We start from the raw sequence: 25,863 nt of genomic DNA, 5'->3' as shown, positions 1-25,863 counted from the left end.
ATTCCTTTGAACACAGGAACAGTTATTTCCACAGGTGCTAAAAGCGTTGCCTCCCAACCTTTGGTATAGACTTTGTGTCTGGTCTCCATTGGATAACCCACTTCAATTACCTGTTCACAGCAGGGGGTTATAACTGAACTGGGGGTCATACAGAGAGTTTAAAAAAACTTCTTGATAAAATTTCTTGATGATTCTCTGATTTCATGATTGCTGTGATCAAGGCCTCCAGTACCAGATGCCGCAAAGCAACCCCACAGCATTATGGATCCTCCACCATGCTTAACTGTTGGTAAGGTGTTCTTTTCCTTATAAGCTTCATTGAGCCATCTGTAAACAAACTGTTGCTTTGCGTTACCAAAAAACTCTATTTTTGTTTGATCTGTCCACAGAACATTTTCCCAGAAGATTATGGTTTGTCAAGGTATTCTTTGGCAAAGATCAGTAGTTCCATTTTATGTCTTTTCTTCAGCAATGGTTTCTTCCCTGGCTTTCGCACTTAAACCTCGGCTTGGTTTAGTGTGAGGAATATGGTACTTGTTGAAACCATGACCCCAGACTGTTCCAGGTTGGCCTTCAGGTCTTTGGATCTTTGACATGGTGTTTTTTCCACCATTCACACCAACCTTCGAAGACATCTCTTGTCAATTTTCCTCTTTCCCCCACGTCCAGGGAGGTTCTTGACGGTTCCATGCTTGGCAAACTTCTTAATAACATTTCACACTGTTCAAAACTTGGATACCAAAGTCTTTGGAGATGGCCTTATACCCTTTAGAAGTCTTGTGTTTGCTAATAATAGCAGTTCTAATGTTCTCAGACAGCTCCTTTGTCTTCATCAATGTGACAAAGGAACAGGGCCTACCATGTGGCTTTTTAAAACACTGAAGTCATCATTCATTCATTGCTAATTCATGTCACATGGGTACCTACAATTAATCACAGGTGAATCTATTTTATGATTTCCCACAGGTGAGTCAAAATGTGTTTCCATACTAAATTACTGTAAAGGGTGCCAATAGCAGTGTCACAGCAAGCTTTAGGTTTTTCTATTTCTCCCTCCCATTGTTTTTTGTTTTAAATTTTTATCATTTGTTGTTTTGTATTTAACACAAGTGCTCTATGCAAAAAAACTGTTTCACTTGATTCATTTTTTCAGGAGATATTTCACATTATGTACTTAAACTTCATGAGTGCCAATAACGATGAGCAGGACTGTATGTGGCCTTTTCCAAAGCATTTAACTATATCTAACCCTTACTGCTGCTAACTGTATCCCTCTAACTGTCCACCTGTTTCCTTAATGGACAGCCCTCTCCCACTCCCTGGGGAATGCCTTGAGGTACATAAGTGAACCTGTACAACCCTTTGCTTTATTTTATTTAGAAAACTGAAGTTTCGATTTTTATTTGTCATTTGTTTTTGACCCACCATGTTCACATACAGTTAAATAATGCAACTGGTATTCAAATAATATGCTTAGAATAGCTAAATATTAAAATTAACAGACTTTAATAGGCCGGGTCATATTGACCCGAACAGTACAAGTGTATAGTCAATATGAACAGAACAGCAGGGTTAAAAGTAGAGGCAAACACTTGCGTCTCCACTAGAGTTAAACGAATCTCTCAGCCATAGTCGCTCAATTCTGGAGGTCAGAATCGCTGAATTTACAGATTTGATTTTGTGAAAATAGAATCTATTGGGAATTGGTAACAATAAAATATTCTACTCCGCTCTCCTTGGTCCTTTCCCCATCTGTCCTGCTGTGGCAGCTCCAAGCCAGGTTCTGTGCGCTCCTCTTTGGTTTTCTTTTCAATCTGGATTCTTACGGTGCTCATTAGGTCCTATATGCAGCATAACATACGTGATAAATGACAATGACATACATCGTACCCCATGTGTGTGGACTAGTCAGCACCGAAAGATTCCAGACCGAAGTGAGGAACAAGCAGAGCTGTGGCGGCAAGACAGGTAAGGGGATGGCCAAGGAAAGGTATTATAACAAAATATTTTTAAAAAATTAACTCAGTCATTATCCCTCAGAATCAAGCAAAATTGCAGCCCAATGGAATTGCACAAATCAAATCCCCCAAAATTTGGAAAATTTGCTAAAATCAAAATTGTTTGGAAAGGTCATGGGGAAATTGATTCTTTTAGATTTGATTCATTCAAACACCTCTTTTGACTAGATACTCCAAATAGCTATCGAATCCCATTTTTTTTTAGAGTTGACTACCCAAATAAAGAATGACTGATAGGCTGTGTGCCCACGATGCGTTTTTTAAGCGTTTCCGCAGCCGCAAAAACGCTGCAGAAACACTTAAAAGCGCATGGTAGAAGGCCTGCCATGTCCCCCAATGATAATCCGCATGTGCTGTGCACATGCTGGGAAATTTCCACTGCGGATTATCATTGCGGAAAAAAACGCAGCACTATCAATTATTTTGTGGAAGTGCTGCGTTTTCGCCGCCATTGACTTGCATTAGAACGCGCCAATTCCGCAAGACTGCACCTGTACTTGCATAATTGGCGCTTTCTAATGTGCGGATGGTACCTGGGTGTAGAGGAGAGGAGAGTCTCATCCACACCCAGGTACCATTAAAAAAGCTGTAAAAAAAGAATAAAATAAAAAATAAATATATATTTATCTTCCGGCGGCCCGCGCTGCGCTCCTCCTTGCTTCCCGGCACTTCGCGATGGAATGAAGGACCTGCGCTGATGTCAGAGTCATGTGACGGGTCACGCGATGCTGACGTCGGCAGGTCCTTCAGTTACCGCTGCCGGCAAGGGAGAACGGAGTGAAGCAGGACACCGGGGGCCATCGGAGGGTAAGTATACATTTATTTTTTTATTTTTTGACATTCTCTCGGGTCACACTATATAAATCCATGCCGGTTGCATGGATTTATATAGTGTGACCAAGTTGTCAAGCACTTTCCAAGTGATGCTAAAATCGCTTGGAAAGCGCTTGACAACCCGCATGCGGAAATGCATGTGAAGAACGCTTCACATCCGCATGTCCCTGGCAGGAAAAACGCATGTACAATCCGCATGTACAATCCGCATGTACAATCCGCATGTACAATCCGCATGCGTTTTTTTCTGCCAGGGAGATGCAGAAACGCTCAGGAAAAAATCCTGAGCATTTCTGCATCGTGGGCACATAGCCATAGGGTCATATCTAGATAAATATAGATACATACATAATAAAAAATACAGATGTGCCCTCCATGACTTTCCTCATACCTTGATGCTCCTGAGATGAGTGTCTCTTGATATCAAACTTTAAAAAAAAAACTTGGTGTTTATGCTTTATGTGGTCACCTAGTGATTGTGATGTGGTGTTTCTAGCATGTCATGATATTGTATTGAATTTGTGTCAGGGTAAATTGGGGTTCTGAACGAAATTTGCGGAAAGTTAAGGTAGAACGTATATGTAGTGAATATGTCATAAAAGTTGACTCTGGGAAAACCCTTCTCGTGAAGTTCCGGTGGTTTTGGTACAGCACTGATTATATTAAAGCCTGTATGGTTTAAGGAGTGACACAAGACATTGAATCATGAATGGCTGCTAAAATCATCCAACACCTGTAGATAAACTTACCATTTGCTCATAATACTATTATTGCACGTTGAATATTTCATACTCTATGTTTTTCGTGGAAATCGTGTCTGCAGCTGCCGGGGCAGTGATGAATGCTTTTTGCCAAGAGTTTTACAATGAAAAAGCAGATGTGGTTTATTTAACTGAGGTCACGAGGTCACTAGCGGAGCATTTTTATTATTTACTATCTGTGTCATGTATTGTATTCCGTGGTGTTACTTTGCTTATACAGATTGGTTTTCTTTTTTATTCCTTTCTACTTTAGCTGACTTCTAGAATAAAAACTTGTTTTTGCATTCTACTGGAATTATCCCTTCTCTATATAGAGATGTTAAGACTTTTGGTTTATGATGGAGATGCCCTGATTCACCACTTACCTTTACGTATATAATCATAAATGGTAATTAGGTGTTTTCTGTGTTAAATGCTCTGCTTTTCTTGTAATTTGGGTTGTTAGAAAAGAGAAGATACATAAACAGATACTAGTGGCGTGGCATTGGGATCAGTACTGGGTCATATTCTCTGTAATATATTTATGAATAGCAGTAAAAAATATGGTACAAAGCTGTGTAACATAATAATAATTAGCTGTGGTTTTCCTTCATTTAGGTCATAAAATGTAACATAACTTTAAACTGGCTTCACAGTAAATCTCCTGCTATATTGTACATACAAATAGCACCACTATATCCAGGGGCAGTCATACCGCCGGTGTAGCAAGCGGGGCTGCACAGAGGCACAAAGGTGGATGGCACATGGACCCATAGTGTTTCATAGATCCCTTCGCACATTCCTGAAAATCATGAATCCGAGAGTGAGATCCAGAGCATCTCCTGTTCTGATCCGATTGTCAGGATAAGAATAAAACATGCTCAATGGGTCTGTGCGCTGTTTGAGAAAAACATCCGGCAGCACACCAACGCTTCACATTAATGTGTGAATGTAGCGTTATTATGTATAGTGCCGTCCCTTAGTATATAGTGTACTCTCTTGTTACATATAGTGCAGTCCCTAAGTATATAGTGTACTTTCTTGTTATTTATTTATAGTACAGTCCCTTAGTATACAGTGTACTTTCTTGTTACATATAGTTCATTCCCTTAGTATATAGTGCACTCTCTTGTTGTGTATAGTTCTGTCCCTTAGTATATAGTGTACTTGTAAGGGGGTAAGGAGTTGAAGATGCGGTTCATCAAAGTTCCACGGCACTTGTGACCAAATGTTGCCATCTACTGAGCAAGTTGAGTAAAGTGTTTAATTGGTTACTCCCGCCTCATCTCTATCTGCGTGTTGCATTCTAATAACCTGTTCACAATTGGAGTAGTCAGCAGGATGCAACATTCTAGTGCAGAAATGGTGGATCAGTCAGTAACCGAGTCTGCCAGGGGAAACATTCCCCTGGGGGCTATGCTTAGCAATCTTCCAAAGCTTATGGGAAGCAATTTGTTACTATGGGACTGGGTGGAGCGACTGCAGAGTATGTTACTCATGCACCGCATGACACCTGTCTTACAGGTGGATATGGCCCTGCTGACCTTAGAGGTCTGGCAGATGGCTATGTTCCGACAGCCAAGGGATTGTGATATGTTAGACAAAGTTATCTGAATTTTAAAGGGCGTGCATGGTGATACCACTGACATGGATGACTTACGCAAATGCCTATTTTGTCGGGTTCAGAGGGTGTGTGAAACAGTGGCCCAATATGTGAATGCTCTGCAGGAAGTAATGACCCATATCACTAAGAAGACTCATGAAGAGTATCGAGGGCAGGGGCTTCTGGATAAGGTGCTGATGGAGAAACTAGTTGCGAGACTGAGAGACCCCTACCTGAAACAAGCCCTGAAGGAGCACCTACACTATAACCCCAATATGAGTTTCCTGGAGGTTGAGTTGCCAAACGCCGAGTCGGACTGGGCTCGAGAATTATGGTAGGAAATGCAAGACATTAGGGGAGAATTACGCAGAAACAGAGGAACCCCTGCTAATTCCACTATGCCTAGCACTGTGACCCAGTATGGGGAGAAGTCAGAACAGGAATATCTCTCTCTCCGTGGCCAACAGCACTGATCACGTCATGCACTAGAGGAATGTGGTATAGAATGCTGGACTTGTGGTGGAAGACACACATCTCCCAGAAATGTCCTACTCGGGAAAGAAGATGGAGAGGGCGGTTGTTAAACTAACGCGCCCCGCAGTCGAGGAGCACACTGTGGGGCTCAGCACCCCTAGAATGAGGAAACTCCAAAGGCATTGTTTTTGAAAAAAACACAACCTGGGCCGAGTTCAATCGGCAAAGGATCCACTGCTTAGTGGACACCGAGTCCCAGGTGACAACTATGCCAGAAGAATACTTCCAGTACCACTTCCCGAACATTGCCCACTCCAGGGAGAAACCAACCATATGACTGGTGGCTGCCAACCCGCTGCTCATTGCCGTGGCAAGAGTGGTGTGCATGACCATACGAGTGTGCAGAAAGGATCTGGGAAGGAATGGAATCATATTAATAAAAACCCCGGTGTGAAAGGACCCATCACGACCCTGGGAATGAATGTCTTGAGAAAAGTGGGACAATTTCTGGCTGACTAGTGGCGACTGAACAGCTGGGCTTGTGTAACCTGGCATCATGTGAGCAACAGTGTGTTCCAACAACTGGTTCCAGTTAGCCAGATTCAAATGTTACCAACTGCATCTCAGTACCTTGGAAAAGTGGTGGTGCTTCCGAAGCTGCCGTGATTCTGCCATTAGGACAAACCATCCTCACCATGCCAGTCTGGGCCCATGTGTCATTGGGGTGGTGGAGGGACAAGGCGAACCCGCAAAGGGAGAAGAAGTAACCTCAGGGTTGCTGGTCGCCCGCACTCTAGCCACCATATGCCAAGGACGTGTACTAGTGTGGTGCATTAACTTGAGTGGGGCAAACCTACAGCTAACCCCTAGAAAGGAATTGACTCAAGTGTATGTGATGCCGGAAGAGTTCATACGGTCCGACGCCATAGAACTGACTCCCATGAAAGGAGACCCAAGGACCCTGACAATGTTCCTCAATCCAAAAGAACATAGGGGTGAAGCCAGAGCTGGCCGCAATATCTTGGAAGCGGGGCAGGTAGAATACCTACTTAGGCAATATCAAAGGGTGTTTGCTCAACACGATGACGACTTTGGGTGCCCTAAGGCTATCCAGCGTGAAAACCTTACAGAAGGTACTGCCCCTATCCAAGAAAAGTTACTTCAGATCCCACCTCAAATGTACCAGGAAGTGAAAGACTTATTATCACATACAGTATGCTATAAAACAAAGTAATATGGGAGAGTCAGAGCCCCTGGGCCTCACCCATTGTACTGGTCCAGAAGACGGTTGTGACATTAAGATACTATGTGCACTATCGGCGATTGAATGCCTGCACCATATGAATGCCTACACCGTATGAATCGACGATTGAATGCCTTCCAAGGATTAAAGAATTTTTGTCCACCTTGGCAAAGGCCAAATACTTCTCTTTTCTTGATCTGACCACTGGCTATTGGCAGGTCCCCGTGGCTGTGAAGGACTGACCAAAGACTGCCTTCATCCTTCCAATGGTGTTATATTCAAATTCAATCAAATGCCGTTCGAGTTAACTAATGTGCCAGAAACAATTCAGTACCTGGTGGAAAGATGCCTTGGGGACCTAAACTTCAAAGCAACCCTACTATATATCTTGATGACATCATGATCTACTGTGCCACCATCAGATTGGGGCAGGTGTTGTAATGGCTTCAGAGGCATGGACTGAAAATAAAATCCTGAAAGTGTTACCTGTTTCAGAGGGAGATCGAGTATCTTGGGCACACAGTCTCCAGCACAGGGGTCTATCAGAGAATGTAGCTGTTGTACAGAAATGGCCTATGCCCACAACACTGTGGAAGCTGAGAGCATTTCTGAGACTGTCCAGGTACTATCTGAGGTTTATCAAGGACTTTGCCAAGACTGCTCATCATTACATAAGTTACTAAGGGGGACAGCCAGAGGGACCAAGTGACGGTTGATCCAATTTGGTGCAAGGCAAGAAGAGGCTTTTCAGGCTCTGAAACTGGCACTAACCAATGCCCCCATCCTGGTGTATACTGACTTCTTCCAACCCTTCGTGTTGTACATCAATAGAAGCTTTTACAGTCTGGGGCCAGTGTTGGCTCAGGTTCAAGAAGGGTGGGAATGAATGATCACATACTCCAGTTGGTCACTGAAGGACACCGAGAAGAACAGCGATAACTACAGCTCATTCAAGTTGGAGTTGCTGGTGCTGGTGTCGGTCATGACAGGAAAGTTTGCAGAGTACCTGTCGGGATCGGAAGTACATGTACAAACTGATAGCAATCCACTCACCCACCTGGAGAATGCAAGGTTGGGTACACCGGAGAAGCTCTCCTCTCAGTCAAAAGCTGAGAATATGCATGCAGACACACTGTCCAGGGTAACCCAGGAATGTCCAAAGCTTGATGCAGATGAAGAACTGTAAGGTGATGAGACGCTAGACTTTAAGTGCTTTGCAACAGATCCTCAGATCCTGAGACACCCAAGAGAAGCCCATGAAAGAGGCGCACACTCTGGTGCTGAGAGAACCATCCTGTGGTTGCAGCGGCTGGTGTATTGGCCTCAACTACGCTGAGCAGTGGAAAAAATTTGTTGACGTTGTAGACAGTGTGAGCTGATCAAACCCCAAGAACAAAGGGCCCCGATCCAAGCGATCCGAACTTCTGCGCCACTACAAGTATTGATGTTCAACTACCTGATGATTGGATCATCCCATAATGGCCACGAATACTGCTTGGTAATGACTGGTCACTTCACCAAGTTCGCAGTAGTGACTCCAACCAAAGATCAGATGGCTGAGGCGGCAACTAGGGGTATATGTCAGAATTTTATTTGCGTGTATGGGTGCCCAAAGAAGACACACTCAGACCAGGGAGCCTGTTTCCAAGGGAGAGTAATGAAAGAATTACTCCAACTCTATGGAATAAATAAGTTCTGAACAATACCATACCATCCACTTGGGAATGGAGCCTGCGAACGCTTCAATAGAACATTGCTGCAAATGTTGCGAACATTGGAGGAAGATCGGAAGCTGAGGTAGCCCGTATTCATCTCGGAATTGGTGTGGGTGTGAATTAGAGCTTGATCCCGAGGAAGAATGCACGAATAGCTCAAGCACCTGGGTCTGGGAGCATAGACATTGGCTCCAGACGATGAGACGACTAGTGGATCAAACATTTTGGGAGCTGGATCTTTCAGATGTAACCCTAGTACAGAAAGAACCACTACAGCCAGGACATCAGGTTCTGGTATGAGCCAAACGGTTAGGTTACAGCTGGGAGGCAGCGCCCCACTGAGTAACAAGGAGAGTCCACCTCGACAACTTGGTGTACGAGGTCTGACCTGAGTGAGAAGAGGCCCCTGTGTTGCACTGGAAAATGCTCCGGCCCTGTCTCTAACAAATGGAAAAACTAAGAAGACGAAGTCCCTGAAAGAACAGCATAATTCCACAATGGTAAAGCCTATCAGCGACGAGGATGAATGGTTTGCAGTGCCCACTGAACCACAGGAAACTACAGCACCACTTTCAGCAGAACCAAAAAACGGGCCTGAGGCCAAACCTCTGCAAGAAGCGCCTGAAGTTCCAAGGGCCCCTGAAGCGCCCTTGCAGGAGGAACCATGTAGAGCTGAACACACCAAAGCCGATGTTTCCCCCACCAGATATGCACCAGATGTACACAAGATGAGTTCATCTGGCAGCAAATAAGGCAGAAGACTCCGGAGTGCGCTAAGCTTTTGGCAGAAATAGGACCACCCCCTAAGAATATTCAGTCACCTGAAGGCCCTTCTCGCCTGAGGACTGGGCTAAAAGGAGGGAGGAATGTAAGAGGGTGGGGAGTCGAAGATTCAGCTCATCAATGTTCCACGGCACTTGTAACCAAATGTTGCCATCTACTGAACAAGCTGAGTAAGGTGGAACCGAAACATGGAGGAAGCGTTTCTCGGGGGATGAATTTGAAGAGATGGTAGCTGTGGCGCAGTTATCAAATATAAAACGGCGGAAGGCAGTTGGCACCAACCAGTGAGAGAGTAAGGATGTGTGAACGGTGGAACACAGAGGCAGAACAACCAATGAGTGGCTAGGGACTGAAACCAGCGAGACATCGTCGATCAAGCACCAAAGTCCAGACTAAGCCGGTCAAGACTCGAAGCCCAGACTGCTCCGGTTAAGATCCGATGTCCAGGCACTGCAAGTCAAGCACCGAGGATCGAATTGTGATCATGATAGGGATGTCTGCCATGGTGACCAGGAGACGCAAGTGAACCAGGCCGTTACTTCCAGCTTAGATACACAATACAGGGTGTGGGCCAGGGGTGTGCAGCGGAAAGGGCCGGTCAGTGTGAGCAGTACGCGTAGAGTATTAAGTGACTAGCTGCTAAAGACTTCTGGCCTAGCGGGAAAGACCGATGACCCCGTTAGTGCCAGTACAATAATCGAAAATGCTCGAAGGATATTATTGTAGTGATCGGCCTATCGTTGTGAGTGCTGCCCATGAAAGTTAAAGTGGAAGGACATTAAAGCGTCATTCACACTGAAAGATACTTAGAGAGAATAGATATTAAGATATTGAAACTGTTGAACTGTTGCTATCGCTATTACTGTTAATATTGTGTGATTTGATATCCTGTGTCCGAACAACTGACTGTTTCCATAATTAACATCTTCATTTCTTTGTTAGGAAATAAATAGCTTAGTTGGTTACTTCTGCCTCATCTCTATTTGCGGGTTGCATTCTAATAACCTGTTCATATACAGTACTCTCTTGTTACATATAGTGTATTCTTGTTACATATAGCACAGTCCCATAGTATATAGTGTACTCTTGTTATGCATAGCGCAGTTCCTTAGTACATAGTGTACTTTTTTTTTATGTATAGTCCCATAGTTTTAGTTTATAGTGTACACTCTTGTTATATATAGTCCCGTCCCTTAGTATACCGTGTACTCTCTTGTTCTGTATAGTGTCGTACCTTAATATATAGTGTTCTCTTGTTATATATAGCTCAGTCCTTTAGTATATAATGTACTTTCGTGCTATGTATAGCACTATCCCTTAGTATATAGTGTACTCTGTGTAATTATACATATACTGTACATATATGCATATATATATATATATATATGTATATATATATATATATATTGTGTATATAATCTGTAGCTTTGTTGCAATAAAAGGAAAGGAGCCCAGAAACACTTCTTGCACAGGGACCTCAAGCTGTCAGTGTCAGCCTGGGTGAAGCAGGGGAAGGCTAATTTGCAGACTTCGTTTTTCCATGTAATTTTGCTAATAAGACTCTATACATCAGTTTACTATATAGCTTTATGATAAAAAAAAAGAATACTATGAATTTGGATGAGAAAGGGAAGATGACAGGAAGTAATTAATTTAATGATCCAACAGCCACCATGTTAAACTTGACCCGCCCCTGCTTATTTATGTAGACAGAGGGTTAAAAGTTAACTCCGTCATTGATGCCTCCCGAAGCCTCGTCTAGATTGTCCTTTTACGTTGATCAATTTAAATATGCAATTTTTTTTTATAAATTCATTGCCAACTTCTTCAATACTATTTAGGTAAGAACAGAACATGTGGTCAATTGTAAGCAAACTTTTTGAAACTTCTCAAACTTTTTTTTGCGTTTACTCCCAAAAACAATGCACCTACAGAAAATTCTGATACTCTGTAATCACCTAGGCTGCTGAGAACTGAACATAGTTGGCAGAAATAACTGGGAGTTCACCGGTGAATGTGGTTTAAAGTAGAAGCTTTTGCTTTTTTCTTTTTTTTTTTTTTTTTACAAAGTCCTGAAAAATGTTTTTGATCTGACTTCACGGACTTCTGAAGGAATCCGAAATTTCCTCCTTTAAAGTAGAGATGTCAGGAAAGTATTTTTTTTAACAGAAAAGCAAAGTCTTGCCTCAGTCATTTGCTGCTTGAAAGCTGTTAATTTGCTTACTTTAAGATACAGATTAAACACTGTGATGTTGTTTTTGGAGTTTCTTTGAAACGGACTATATATAAAACATGTCTTAGGCTATAGACCGGTTAGCTATTCACTTCGATTTACTTAAGGAAAATAAATTCAGTTTTGTAAAGCATTTTGCTGCTATGAAAGCTATCAGAAATGTGGATATTTAACAATGAACTAGGAAAAAATGTTAAGTACAGTCCTTAGGCTATGCTCACAGAAAGTTTTCGCTCGGAATCCGCCTGAAAAAAGCCATTGTAGGCAAATAGTCTTGGGAAAAACTCCCTTTTTCAAGTAATTTTTCTTTTGTTGAAGTGCTTAGGTTATGTGCCTTGGTAAGTCCCTTATGGTATGTGCACACTGAATTCTTTTTAGGAGTTTTTTGAGGAGAAACTGAGAAGAAACTCTCCACATCCTCCTCCTACGTGTGTACATACCCTTTGGAAGAGTTTTTTTTTCCTGAAGCGTTCTTTGCTACCTTTTGATTGGACAATGCCTAGTTTGGAGGGTTTACCATCAGGATCCACATCAAAAAGTAACATTTACTTTCTTCTTTTCCACCAGGAATTATTCTAAACTTCTTCAAGATGAAAAAAAACTCCTTTCATGCAGATCAAAGTGGATTTCCCGTAGAAATGAATAGGAAGAGTTTTCAAGCACTTTTGAAGCAGTTTTTGAGAAGAACTTTGGAGACAACCTCCAAATCCTGAAAGTTTTTGATCAAGTCTCACAGTTGCATATTAAAAGAAATAGTACCTCACTGATCCCTTCTTTTCTACTCCCATTCCAACTTTTACTAGGTCTCCCGCCAGTCTCAACTTCCTGGTTCCCACAGAAAAACACCGCTCAGCCAATCATGGGCTGCAGCAGTGACAAAGATCAACCAGTGATTGGCTGAAGTTCCATGTCCCTGGTATTTGCTTCCATTTCTGCAGTAAGTAGAGACTGGCTGGTGACTGGACAACATTGGTTCGGTACTGACCTCTACTTTGGCTACTAAACCATGACTATTATAGGAATCCTCCTGGAAAGGTTAAGATTAAAAACCCAGAACATTCATTAGAGTCTACACCCATTATCTGCATCATACAGATTATGGCTAGGAGAAACCATATTCCATGTAATGGCAGTTTCACATGGTTCCCATTGAAGACCATTGGTTGTCCAAGTAAGACAAGCTCACAACAGGTCAGAAAAGGAGCAGAAATGTTGTTTGTTGATGCTCCTTCTCCAGATGATTCATGGAGGTTCTGAATAAGGGACCCCTCTATTAACTCAGCATGTCCTAATGTAGCATATAAAAATTGGTTGGTAAATCACTGCCTTAGTGGAAATAGGCAAAAGCAGATATACATAGAAAAAGAAATAAAGCAGATACAGTAAGAATAAAGTTAGCACATGTTTGGTGTGGAAGTTTCCAATTTTACTGGCTGCATGCAAGATGCTCCCTTTATTCTTTCAACTATTGACCTGAATACTATCAATCATGTCCTCCATGCCGCTCTCTTAAAAGACACATCTGTTTTCTATGAATTCTTAGTTTTATGAAATAAGCAACTGAAAAGATTATGTTTTGTATGATTTCTGCTCCATTACTGCCGGATGTGTGTAGGGTTCTGACATGGACAAATATGCAACATCATAGTGACGCGCCCCCTGGGCCGTGGGGTATTCGGTGCCGGGCTGGTCGTTGCTAGGGGAGATGTCACAGTGGAACCCGGCCCACGATGGGAGGTGGTTTCTTGTTGTCTTTTGCACATAATGGCGCCCGTTCTTCTGGGGTGGGCGCCACATTCAGTATAGAACACAGTCTCTAGGCGCACAATACCCAGTGATAACGGGTGGGTTCATATCCTGTTCGTGATGCCAAAGATGACGTGCCCCCTGGGCCATGGGGTACTCGGTGTCGGGCCGGTCGTTGCTAGGGGAGATGTCACAGTGGCGGTGACCCAGGGCGGTCGATCAAAAGGGGAATATTATTTACAGGGGATTTACAGTTCTTATATACAGTTCGTGACGCCACCTGTGGTATGTGGCTATGTGGAGCCGTCGCTGCGGAGCAGGGCCTCTGGAGCTGATGTCAGTGCAGCAGAGTTGGTTCAGCTCTCCACAGGTAGAGCTTAGCACCAGGGCAGTATAGATGTTAAAGATGTTGCTGTGTAGTGCAGGGGATGATGGCGCAGCAGTAATAATTGACAGAGACAGTGGGGTGCAGTCTTCAGAGTTTACTCACAGTTGTTAAGTTCCTCAGGTTGCACTTTCCGGATTACGACCTCCCACGTCGCGCTGCGTTCACCAGGCAGGGGTTCAGCAAACTCCCAGGTGTTTCAAGAGTGCCTGACAGGACCTCGTTCTATATGACCTTCTCAGCCGTCTTCCTGCGCTGGCCCTCACCCTTCTTGCCCTGCGCCTCGCCAAACAATGTCCCAAGCCGGTATCCTCGGATCTTTCTGGGCAACCTGGAGTTCCCTGGATCCTATGTGGTTACCTTTTTGGCGACTTGAGTGCGGATATGGCAACTGCACCCTGAAAGTGCAGAAGCCTCCAGTTTAACTTTGTAATTCTCACTGATTAGGGGCCGGTCCCCTCTGTGGCCCGATCCCTCCACCGCCTGGCAGATTCGGGCGTACGGGTGGCCTCCAGCACTGCCCGTACCCCTAGGATCCCTTCTTCGTCCCTGGAGCCTTCCTCCTGCTCCTCTCCTCCTCAGTCTGTTCTGGGCCTCTCTGGCTAGGCCCTACTCCTCTTGAGCAGAGTTCCTGCAGAGCTCCTGCTCCCTCTACTTCTCCTCCCAGACTGAACTGTCCTTTCAAGATGGCTTCTCTATTTATATCACTTCTTCCAATGCTCCCCTGATTTACTTCCTCCACCCACACCCACTACATGGTTCCTTCTCTTTTGGTTCCCACCACTCCAGCCAGGGACAGGGCTCAGCAGGGAAGCGACGCATCTTGCCCCTCCTGCTGGTCTGGAGTAGTGTAGTGTGGGATGCAGTTGTTAGGGTCCCAGGCAGCACTCTATCCTTACCTGAGAGTGAGGTACCACACCTCTGGGTGAGATGCAGCACCTCTGTGGCAACTGAACCCGCAGGGGCGCAACATACCCCTCTGGTAAAACACAGCACGTCCGCGGGCTGGAACAGAGCAAAAACAAGGCCCGCGGGCTGGAACAGAGCAAAAACAAGGCACTTCAGACTTACAATATTTTTAGATGCATCACATAGAAGAATTTTTCAAATAACTTTTCTTCCCTTTATGGGAGGCACATTACTTAAACGTTGCAGGTTACTATAGAAAACGTTTTAAAGAACACTTTTTCCTTCTTCACACATATAAAACATTCTTCACATAAAACATTCTCAACAGGTTACAGCGCGGTCTGTAACCAGGTGTCCATTCCACCAAACCAGGTATAATCTGTGCAACATGAGGGACCCGTCCGAAAACCCTCAACGTAGGCCCTGGGCGTGGCTGCAGGGCATAGGTGATCCAGGTGTTGGACCACGTCTTCGGCCACGCCAAATGGGTTTTTGTTCTGAGGTCAGTCTTGTTATATAAAACCAAGAAGGGTCACTTTAAGAAGTGCAACTATTTACAGTAAAGTTTTTGGCTGCTCACAGTCCTCAGCCTATCAGTTTTTGGTACCCTTACCGGGTAATTATGCACACACACAGAACTTTTTAAACTTGCAGTGTCTCTGTTCTACCCTTCCGGGTAACTATATACAGTTCAGTTAACTAAAACAGTTTAACAGTGGGGCTCCCACCAGGGGAACTCCTGGTTCTTACAGGCTGACCCAGCCGGGTCATCAGCCTCGTACTGCGGGGGCATGTCCCTCCTCTCCTTCATCACTCTGTATACTTGGAAGGCATACCACCCATGCTCGCCCTTGTGCCGGTAAAGGTGACATGGTCACCGGTGTAGAGGTCTCGGCCGGGATGCCCCTGTTGGAGATGGGGCTCAACTTCCCGCCGATTAACAAAGACGTCCCGATCCGTCTGCGGCTCTCTGACGAAGCGCCACTCGGCATCCAGGTCGAACTTCACCACTATCCCCTCCAGAAGGGGACTGGATGTGGTGGACCTTGCCTTGTGGGCCCGGGTTTTGGCCGCCATGTTCCGGGCCTCCATTTGCTCCCACCGCACCTGCCATTCGTCACGCTCCTTCTCCAGCTGCAGGAGCTCCCGTCTGCAGTACTCCTCCCTCCTGAGGGCCTGGGTCTGGGTCTCCCACGGGAACCTCATGAGGTCCCCCTCCCGGTTGTCCCACCGAAACTCCTCTCCTTCTTGGGCAGGCGCCACATTCAGTATAGAACACAGTCTCTAGGCGCACAATGCCCGGTGATAATGGGTGGGTTCTTATCCTGTTCGTGATGCCAAAGATGACGCACCCCCTGGGCCGCGGGGTACTCGGTGTCGGGCCAGTCGTTGCTAGGGGAGATGTCACAGTGGCGGTGACCCGTTCTGTGACCCAGGGCAGTCAATCAAAAGGGGAATATTATTTACAGGGGATTTACAGCTCTTATATACAGTTCATGACGCCACCTGTGGTATGCGGCTATACGGAGCCGCCACTGCAGAGCAGGTCCTCTGGAGCTGATGTCAGTGCTGCAGAGTTGGTTTAGCTCTACACAGGTAGAGCTTAGCACCAGGGCAGTGTAGATGTTAAAGATGTTGCTGTGTAGTGCCGGGGATGATGACGCAGCAGTAATAATTGACAAAGACAGTGGGATGCAGTCTTCAGAGTTTACTCACAGTTCCTCAGGTTGCACTTTCCGGATTACGACCTCCCACGTCGCGCTGCGTTCACCAGGCAGGGGTTCAGCAAACTCCCAGGTGTTTCAAGAGTGCCTGACAGGACCCCGTTCTATATGACCTTCTCAGCCGTCTTCCTGCGCTGGCCCTCACCCTTCTTGCCCTGCGCCTCGCCAAAACAATGTCCCAAACCGGTATCCTCGGATCTTTCTGGGCAACCTGGAGTTCCCTGGATCCTATGTGATTACCTTTTTGGCAACTTGAGTGCGGATGTGGCAACTGCACCCTGAAAGTACAGAAGCCTCCGGTTTCCAGTTGATCTTTGTAATTCTCACTGATTAGGGGCCAGTCCCCTCTGCGGCTCGATCCCTCCACCGCCTGGCAGATTCGGGCGTACGGGTGTCCTCCAGCACTGCCCATACCCCTGGGATCCCTTCTTCGTCCCTGAAGCCTTCCTCCTGCTCCTCTCCTCCTCAGTCTGTTCTGGGCCTCTCTGGCTAGGCCCTACTCCTCCTGAGCAGAGCTCCTGCAGAGCTCCTGCTCCCTCTACTTCTCCTCCCAGTCTGAACTGTCCTTTCAAGATGGCTTCTCTATTTAGATCACAACTTCCAATGCTCCCCTGATTTACTTCCTCCACCCACACCCACTACATGGTTCCCCTTCTCTTGGTTCCCTTCACTCCAACCAGGGACAGGGCTCAGCAGGGAAGCGACGCATCTTGCCCCTCCTGCTGGTCTGGAGAAGTGTAGTGTTGGATGCAGGTGTTAGGGTCCCAGGCAGCACTCTATCCTTACCTGAGAGTGAGGTACCACACCTCTGGGTGAGATGCAGCACCTCTGTGGCGACTGAACCCGCAGGGGCGCCACAATAGGAATGTGTGACAAAGGACTGACCACCTTTGGCTAAAGCTGACCATACCCATCTCCTAAATACCTCAGTCTGTACATCGCTGCAATATTTACAACTTTTTTGATACAATATGCAACTGAGGATTAAAATTTGGGGGCAGGGGTGTACATAGAAATCATGGGGCCCCTTAACAGAAGTTCTAATTTGGCTCCCCCTCCCAAAAAAAAGATCCAAAAAAAATCAATAATTGTCGGGGTCACAGAAGATCAGATCTCACAACTTGCCATCCTTTACATAGTAATTTTCCTCCTGCTGAAGTCCTTGATTCCTCTTTCATTGCCCCCATAAAAAGTATGATGCCGACAAAAGTGCCCCCCCTAAACACAGTATGATACCCCCATGGTGAATTCCTCCACATGCACAGTATAGTGACCCTACTGTACCCTACCTCAACTCCCAGGGCAAAGTATGGTGACCCCAACACAGTATGATCCCCCCAACTGTGACCCCCACACAGCCCTCCATGCACATTAAACGGCCTAAATACAATATAATGGCCCGCACTAGCCCTCCAAACAGTAAGATGGCCCCCACACAAACCTTCACACTGTATAATTGCTTGCACACAGTATAATGGCCCCACATAACCCTCCAAATATTATAATGGCCCCACATAGCCCTCCATATAGTATAATGCACCCCCCATAATCCTCAATAGATTATAATGCACTCACCATGGTCCTCCATGCAATAAAATACACTCTCCATGGTCCTCAATGCAATAAAATGAACTCCCCATGGTCCTCCATGCAATGAAATGCACTCCTCATGGTCCTCCATTCAATGAAAAGCACTCCTTATGGTCCTCCATGCAATGAAATGCACTCCTCATGGTCTTCCGTGCAATGAAATGCACTCCACATGGTCCTCCACGCAATGAAATGCACCTGCCCCGTGGTCCTCCACGCAATATTATGCACCCCCCATCGTCCTCCATGCAATATTATGCACCCCCATGGTCCTCCATACAGCAGAATGCACCCCATGGTCCCCCATATAGTATACTGCACTCCTGATAGTCTTCCACACAATATAATGCAGCTCCCATGGTCCTCCATATAGTATAATCCGGCCCCCATAGGGCTTAATGCGGCCCCCATAGGGCTTAGTACGACCCCCATAGGGCATAGTGCAGCCACAGTCCTCCAGTAATATGGGCACCACATTTAAATAAATAAATGCACACTCACCGCTCCTCGTTCCCCCGCTGCTTCAGTCTCTGCAGCGCGTCTCCTCAGCTCCACTGCCTGACCCAGTGGTGCGGTGAAGTGACATCATCGCGCCGCTGCCTCGGACACAGATGGGGAAATGATGGGAGAGGCAGGGCCGGTTTTAGACAAAGTGGGGCCCTAGGCAAAAGTGGAGCCACAAATACTCACATATTGCACCAGCACACTCAAAGATTTTGGTTGTAATTACATGCGCTGAGCACAGGCCATTAAAGGGGGGTGATTGACAATACTGAAGTCGTTCTACACTTTTTTCTCAGCCTCTTTACACCAGCTGAGGAAGAATGATGGGGACAGAACAATCACTAATAGATCAGTCTGTCCCCATACACATCATGTTATCAGCAACATGTCTGCAGATTACATCAGGTGATGTGCTTCTGAGAACAATGATGTTTGTTCAGCCATAAACAATCCAATCACCTGATGAATGAGCAGCATTTTGCTCATTCGTTGGATGATTGCCGATATGTTTACACCTATGAGCTCTCGTCTGCACTGCCGGGATTTATAAATGAGGAAGCTACACACACACACACAGTGTCACATACTGCCACTCTCCCTCCTAGGTGCCCTGGAGGAGGACAGGAGCACGCTCCGCTTTCAATGCCAGGCCCTCATCAAAGGTCCTGAAACTCCCCAGACTGCAAGACCTGTGGTGACATCACGGTCACATGACAAGTCATGTTCGTGATGTCACTACAGGTCCTGAACCAGTCTCTACATTGGAAGCTTTACTGACAATGCTATTATCAGTGAAGCTCCTGCTGTAGACAGTGGGAGCCCGATGCGGGAGGGGGCTGATCCTGAGTTATGTCCAGCATTATACTCCAGAGCTGCACTCACTATTCTGCTGGTGCAGTCACTGTGTACATATATTACATTACTGATCCTGTACTGATCCTGAGTTACATCCTGTATTATACTCCAGAGCTGCACTCACTATTCTGCTGGTGCAGTCACTGTGTACATTCATTACATTACTGATCCTGTACTGATCCTGAGTTACATCCTGTATTATACTCCAGAGCTGCACTCACTATTCTGCTGGTGTAGTCACTGTGTACATACATTACATTACTTATCCTGTACTGACCCCGAGTTTCCTCCTGTATTATACTCCAGAGCTGCACTCACTATTCTTCTGATGCAGTCACTGTGTACATACATTACATTACTGATCCTGTGCTGATCCTGAGTTACATCCTGTATTTTTCTCCAGAGCTGCACTCATTCAGAGCTGCACTCACTAGTCATGAGCAAGCATGCTCGCTACTGCTCGGTACTCGCCCGAACATCTCACTGCTCGAGATGTTTGGCACTCGCCGAGTATTTTCGGGGTTGCTCGGCGGGAACTCGAGTCCCCTCCCTGCATGTTTGGCGCTCTTTAGAGAGCCAATGAACATGCAGGGTTTGTCTGCCACACACTGTAATGCCGAAGCCATGTTGGTTGTGGCATTACAGTGATTGGATGGCCGCACAGCGTCATCAGTTCTATATCAGTCATGGCGCCGCCATGCTCATCACAGTCTACTCCGGAATCAGGTAGTATAGGGAGAGGTGCTGCTGAGCTAGGGAGAGATTTGCTTGTTTCTTAGTTAGTGTAGGTATACCACAACTTATTTTACACATATCCATCTCAACTAACAGTCCTTCTGGGGACTAATCCAGCTGCAGAGATATCAGTGCTAGGTAGGCAGTGTATATAGGCAGGCAGGCAGGGTATATAGCAGACTGCAGTGCATATAGCACAAGAGGCTCCATTCCAGTTCTGTCTGCTGGTGCTTTTACAGATATTTCTAGAAATAGCCCCAGGTATCAGGGGCCAGGAATATTTTTTTTTATCTTGATCCTGATTATTTGCTTAAAAAGCAACGCAGAGAACACAGTTTTTCTGCTCCATTTGCTTGTTGGCACTGCAGAATACAGCCAGATCCTTTCCATATTACAGCGCTAAAAATCCATCTACTGTATTTAAAACTGTGGTTTGTCTGTCACACGGATCACATGGAGCTGGGGTCACAGGAGGCAGGGTCCTTCAGGAAGCTGGCGGAAGTGGAGGCATGCTGGTACCTAGTGGCCTGGCACTGGGGGCCTGGTGCCCTGGTACCTGGGGTGCTGGTGCTAGGGGCCTGGGGTGCTGGTGCTGGGGGCCTGGGGTGCTGGTGCGGGGGCCTGGGGTGCTGGTGCCTGGCATGGGGTGCTGCTGCTGGTGCCTGGCCTGGGGTGCTGGTGCCTGGCCTTGGGTGCTGGTGCCTGGCCTGGGGTGCGGGTGCCTGGCCTGGGGTGCAGGTGCCTGGCCTGGGGTGCTGGTGCCTGGCCTGGGGTGCTAGTGCGGGGGCCTGGGGTGCTGGTGCAGGGGCCTAGAGTGCTGGTGCCTGGCCTGGGGTGCTGGTGCCTGGCCTGGGGTGCTGGTGCCTGGCCTGGGGTGCGGGTGCCTGGCCTGGGGTGCTGGTGCCTGGCCTGGGGTGCTGGTGCCTGGCCTGGGGTGTGGGTGCCTGGCCTGGGGTGCTGGTGCCTGGCCTGGGGTGTGGGTGCCTGGCCTGGGGTGCTGGTGCCTGGCCTGGGGTGCGGGTGCCTGGCCTGGGGTGCTGGTGCCTGGCCTGGGGTGCTGGCGGCTTGGTGCCGATATATTGCTGTGGTGGTGGAGCGGGATCTGCCGAGTCGGCGGCCATTTTCCTGTAGAGCACAGCTTCAGGAACATGGCAGCGGCCACCGGAAGCCGCTCGCTCTGCTCTGCAAACTCCGCTCACAGCAATACACCAGCCCCGGTACCCGGCCAGGCCCGGCCCCCAGCCAGATACCGGCTCGCCTCACCTTTTCTTCTGCCGCCGCCCTGCGATCCTGCTCCACCTCCACCGGTAAGTTGCGTTCGAACCATAAGATGCACCCCCCATTTTCCTCCCAAATTTGGGGGGAAAAAAGTGCGTCTTATGGTCCGAAAAATACGGTATAAGGCTGTGTGCCCACGATGCGTTTTTTAAGCGTTTCCGGAGCGGCAAAAACGCTGCATAAACGATTAAAAAACGCATGGTAGAAGGTCTGCCATATTCCCCAATGATAATCCGCATGTGCTGTGCACATGCTACGGAAATTTCCGCTGTGGATTATCATTGCGGAAAAAAACACAGCACTACCAATTATTTTGCGGAAGTGCTGCTTTTTCGCTGCCATTGACTTGCATTAGATTACTGTATATATTACTGTATATGTAGTTGCGCATTCCATGCGTTCTAATGTGCGGATGGTACCCAGGACTAGAGGAGAGGAGACTCTCCTCTGGACCTGGGTACCATAGAAAACTGTAAAAAAAAAGAATAGAATAGAAAATAAATATATACTTACCTTCTGGCGGCCCCCGCTGCACTCGTCCTTTCATGCCGGCAGTTCGCGATGGACTGAAGGACCTGCGCTGACGTCATAGTCATGTGACGGGTCACGCGACGCTGACGTTGGCAGGTCCTTCAGTCTACCGCTGCCGGTAAGAGAGAACAGAGGGAAGCAAGACAGCGCGGGCCATCGGAGGGTAATTATATATTTATTTTTTTATTTTTTGACATTCTCTCGGGTCACACTATATAAATCCATGCTGTTGGCATGGATTTATTTAGTGTGACCAAGTTGTCAAGCACTTTCCAAGTGATGCTAAAATCGCTTGGAAAGCGCTTGACAACCCGCATGCGGAAATGCAAGTGAAGAACGCTTCACATCCGCATGTCCCTGGCAGGAAAACGCATGTACAATCCACATGCTTTTTTTCTGCCAGAGAGATGCAGAAACGCTCAGGAAAAAATCCTGAGCATTTCTGCATCGTGGGCACATAGCCTAACTGCGTTCAAAATTCTGCCATTTCTGGCTTCCATTTAAATGTTGTTACAGTGTGTTAGCGAAGTTATTGACACCAGTTCGCTGTTAAAAATAGTTACCTACAGGCCAGTTATAAAACTGTGGTTTTCCGTCACACGTATCACATATCACTGCGGATCAAATCCAGCCATTTGTAGTGAACGTGGAAAATATTGTCCTCCATTTAAAATGGGCAAGGCGGACGTGATGGTGATGATGGTGCATGCAGAGGACGAGGCCGAGGTCGTGGGCTAGCTGAAATTGTGCCACAACAAACACCCACATCTTCTCGCTCGACCTTCCTGTCCCAATTAATAGGGGACTGCAGAACACCACTATTGAACACAGAGCAGTGTGAAAAGGTTATTGGTTGGATAGCAGATAATTCTTCCAGTCACTTAGCCACCACCACCACCACCCTGTCTTCCACACGGTCAAGTCTCAGTAGCCGTGAGTCTGGACTGCATATTCCTGACCCTGATCCTTCTTCCTCCCACCATGCCGAGTGCCCGGAGAAAACTGAACTGATCCTATACGTGGACACTCTGAAGAGCTGTTCATTTTCCATTTATAGGGGTAGCAGCAGGGGTAGCAAAACGACCAGCGTGACCACCACCAGCATGATCAGGCACATGGCAGCAAAGCACCCAACTTTGTGATCTGAAACCCAGGGTCCAGGAACAGTGTCTGTGAGTGGCATCACTGCTTCTTCCGCTGTTGTGCATGCAAGCTAATCCCCTGTCCATGGCACATGCGAAGATGCCTCCTGCCCTGCATCTGCCATTGCACACTCTCAAGTAGCACCATCAGCAAGCACGTCCACGTCCTTGTCCCAGCGCAGCGTTCAGCTGTCCCTACCCCAGTCCTTGGAATGCAAGCGCAAATACGCAGCCAACGCCCCACAGGCCACACTACTAAACTCACACATTTCGCGCCTGCTTGCGCTCAAAATGTTGCCTTTTAGGGTCGTGGAGAAGGAAGCTTTCTGCAACCTGATGGCTGCTGCCATCCCTCGGTACTCGGTCCCCAGCCGCCACTATTTCTCCCGGTGTGCCGTCCCCGCATTACACAAGCATGTGTCCCACAACATTACCCGTGCCCACAACAATGCAGTTATTGGGAAAGTCCACCTAACCACGGACACGTAGACCAGTGCTTGTGGGCAGGGACGGTACATCTCGCTGACGGCACACTGGGTTAACATAGTGGAAGCTGGGACCCAGTGAGACCTTGGGATGGAACACCTCCTCCTGACGTCGAGGATTGCGGGCCCTAGGTCAATCAGGGTTGCCCCCACGGTCTACAGCTCCTGCACCTCATCCTCCTCCTTTTCCTCCTCTTCAGCCTCCACCTCAGAAATTACCAATTCAGTCAGAAGCTGGAAGCACTGCAGCACAAGCGGCAACAGGCTGTGCTGAAGCTAATATGCTTAGGTGACAAATCGCACAATGTTGAAGGGTTGTGGACAGCTCTGAAAGAGCAGGCAGATCTGTGGTTGATACCACTGAGCCTACAGCCAGGCATGGTCGTGTGTGACAATGGCTGGAACCTGGTGGTGGCTCTGAGGCGAGGTGAGCTCACATACGTACCATGCCTGGCCCATGTGCTTAACTTCATGGTTCAGTGGTTTCTCAAAAGCTACCCGGATCTGCTTGTCAAAGTACGCTGCCTGTGTGTCCATTTTAGAAAGTCACCTACAGCTTCCGCTTCCCTTGCCCTGTTTCAGCAGCGTTTGCAGCTTCCAGCTCACCGACTGGTGTGTAATGTCCCCATGCGTTGGAACTCTACATTGCAGATGTTGGGAAGGATTTGTGAGCAGAAGAGGGCAGTTGTTGACTACCAGCATCAACAAGGCCGTCGGTATTCAGTTCAGACTCCACACATAAGACCTCAGGAGTGGACATGTATGTCAGACATATGTACCATCCTCCAAAACTTTGAGGACACCACCAAGATGGTGAGCGGCGGTGATGCCATAATTAGCGTCACCATCCCGCTTCTCTGTCTTCTGAAATGCTCTCTGCTCACAATCAAAGAGGATGCATTGCAGGCGAAGCACGATGAGATGGAGCAAGGAACCATACAGGGTGATTACACACAACTCAGCCTCATCTCATCCCAACATGGATTGGGTGACAATGAGGAAGAGGAGGAGGAGGAGGAAGAGCTAGTTTAATGCGCTATAGACGGTACTGTTAGAACCCTCCTGTTTGTTTTTTCTATCTTGTGTTTGCGGTCACGTGACCATCTGCCTTTATATTCCAGCTCCACCCTCCTGGCTGTGCTGGACTTCAGTGTTTTACTGTCTCTCTAGCCTGGTGCTTCTGTGCATTTCTCTGTCAAATTTGCTTGGTCCTCTGGGACCTCTAGTACTTTTTGTCAGTTTGTCTTTTTGTGTTCTGCAACAACTTCTGTTTAGGAGGTGTCCCATTTTTGTTCCAGTCCTTAGTTCTTTTAGGGACCCCTCCCTTAATTCTATAGGTCTTCGTTCAGACTAGCCGAGGACTAAGGCAGGTCTGTTCACTAGGAACAGGCAGCCCGCTACATTGTAGGGATTCAGCTTACTGTAGTCTTACAGTAGGGACAGCTTTCCCCTATCTTTCCTTAGTACATGTTGCAGATCATAACAGGTACTACCTGCACAACTGTCATACCGTCTGTTCAGTGTGGATGGCCTGAGGACAGGGAGGAGGAGAGCATGGTCAGTCGTCCTTTTGGTGAGGACACGGAAGTCTTGCCTGTTAGCAATCCGGCACGCATGGCTGAGTTTATGTTACGCTGCTTTTCCCATGACCCTCGCGTTCTACAAATTTTGGGTGACAGTCATTACTGGTTGGTGACACTTCTAGACTCACGCTACAAGGAGAACTTTCTATCTCTTATTCCCGAGGCAGACAGGACTACTAAAATGGGGCAGTACTAGAAGGCCCTTGTTGCGTAATTATTTAAAATTCCCATCTGAAAACGCTGATGGCAGAGGTCACAGTTCATTGGACAACCAAGGAGTACAGGCAAGAGAGACACAACTCCAACCCAGCAGAGGCAGGGGAACACTGTCAAAGTTCTGGGAGAATTTTCTCAGCCCCTCCCATCGCACAGGCCCTGAGGCGTGGGGTACTCTCACAAGGAGTGCAAAGTTTGGGAAGATGCTGAGGCAGTACCTTGCCGACCGTACCAATGTCCTCCATGATTCCTCTGTGCCTTATAATTATTGGGTATCCAAGCTGGACACGTGGCATGAACTGGCTCTCTACGGTTTGGTGGTCCTGGCCTGCCCTGCTGCTAGTGTTTTATCAGAGCGGGTTTTTAGTGCCGCTGGTGGAATTATAACTGATAAGCGCATCTGCCTGTCAACTGAAAATGCTGACAGGCTGACTCTTATAAAAATGAACAAAGGCTGGATTGGGCCAGACTTCTCAACACCAGCGAATGATAGCAGCATAACATAAACTCAAATCCAGTGTCTTTTTTGGGAGGTGT

Source organism: Phyllobates terribilis, unplaced genomic scaffold, assembly GCF_046119375.1.
Source record: "Phyllobates terribilis strain yellow unplaced genomic scaffold, ASM4611937v1 Scaffold_3__8_contigs__length_932513732, whole genome shotgun sequence".
Classification (NCBI taxonomy): Eukaryota; Metazoa; Chordata; class Amphibia; order Anura; family Dendrobatidae; genus Phyllobates; species Phyllobates terribilis.
The sequence above is the reverse complement of the archived record's forward strand: the minus strand, read 5'-3'. Positions refer to the sequence as shown.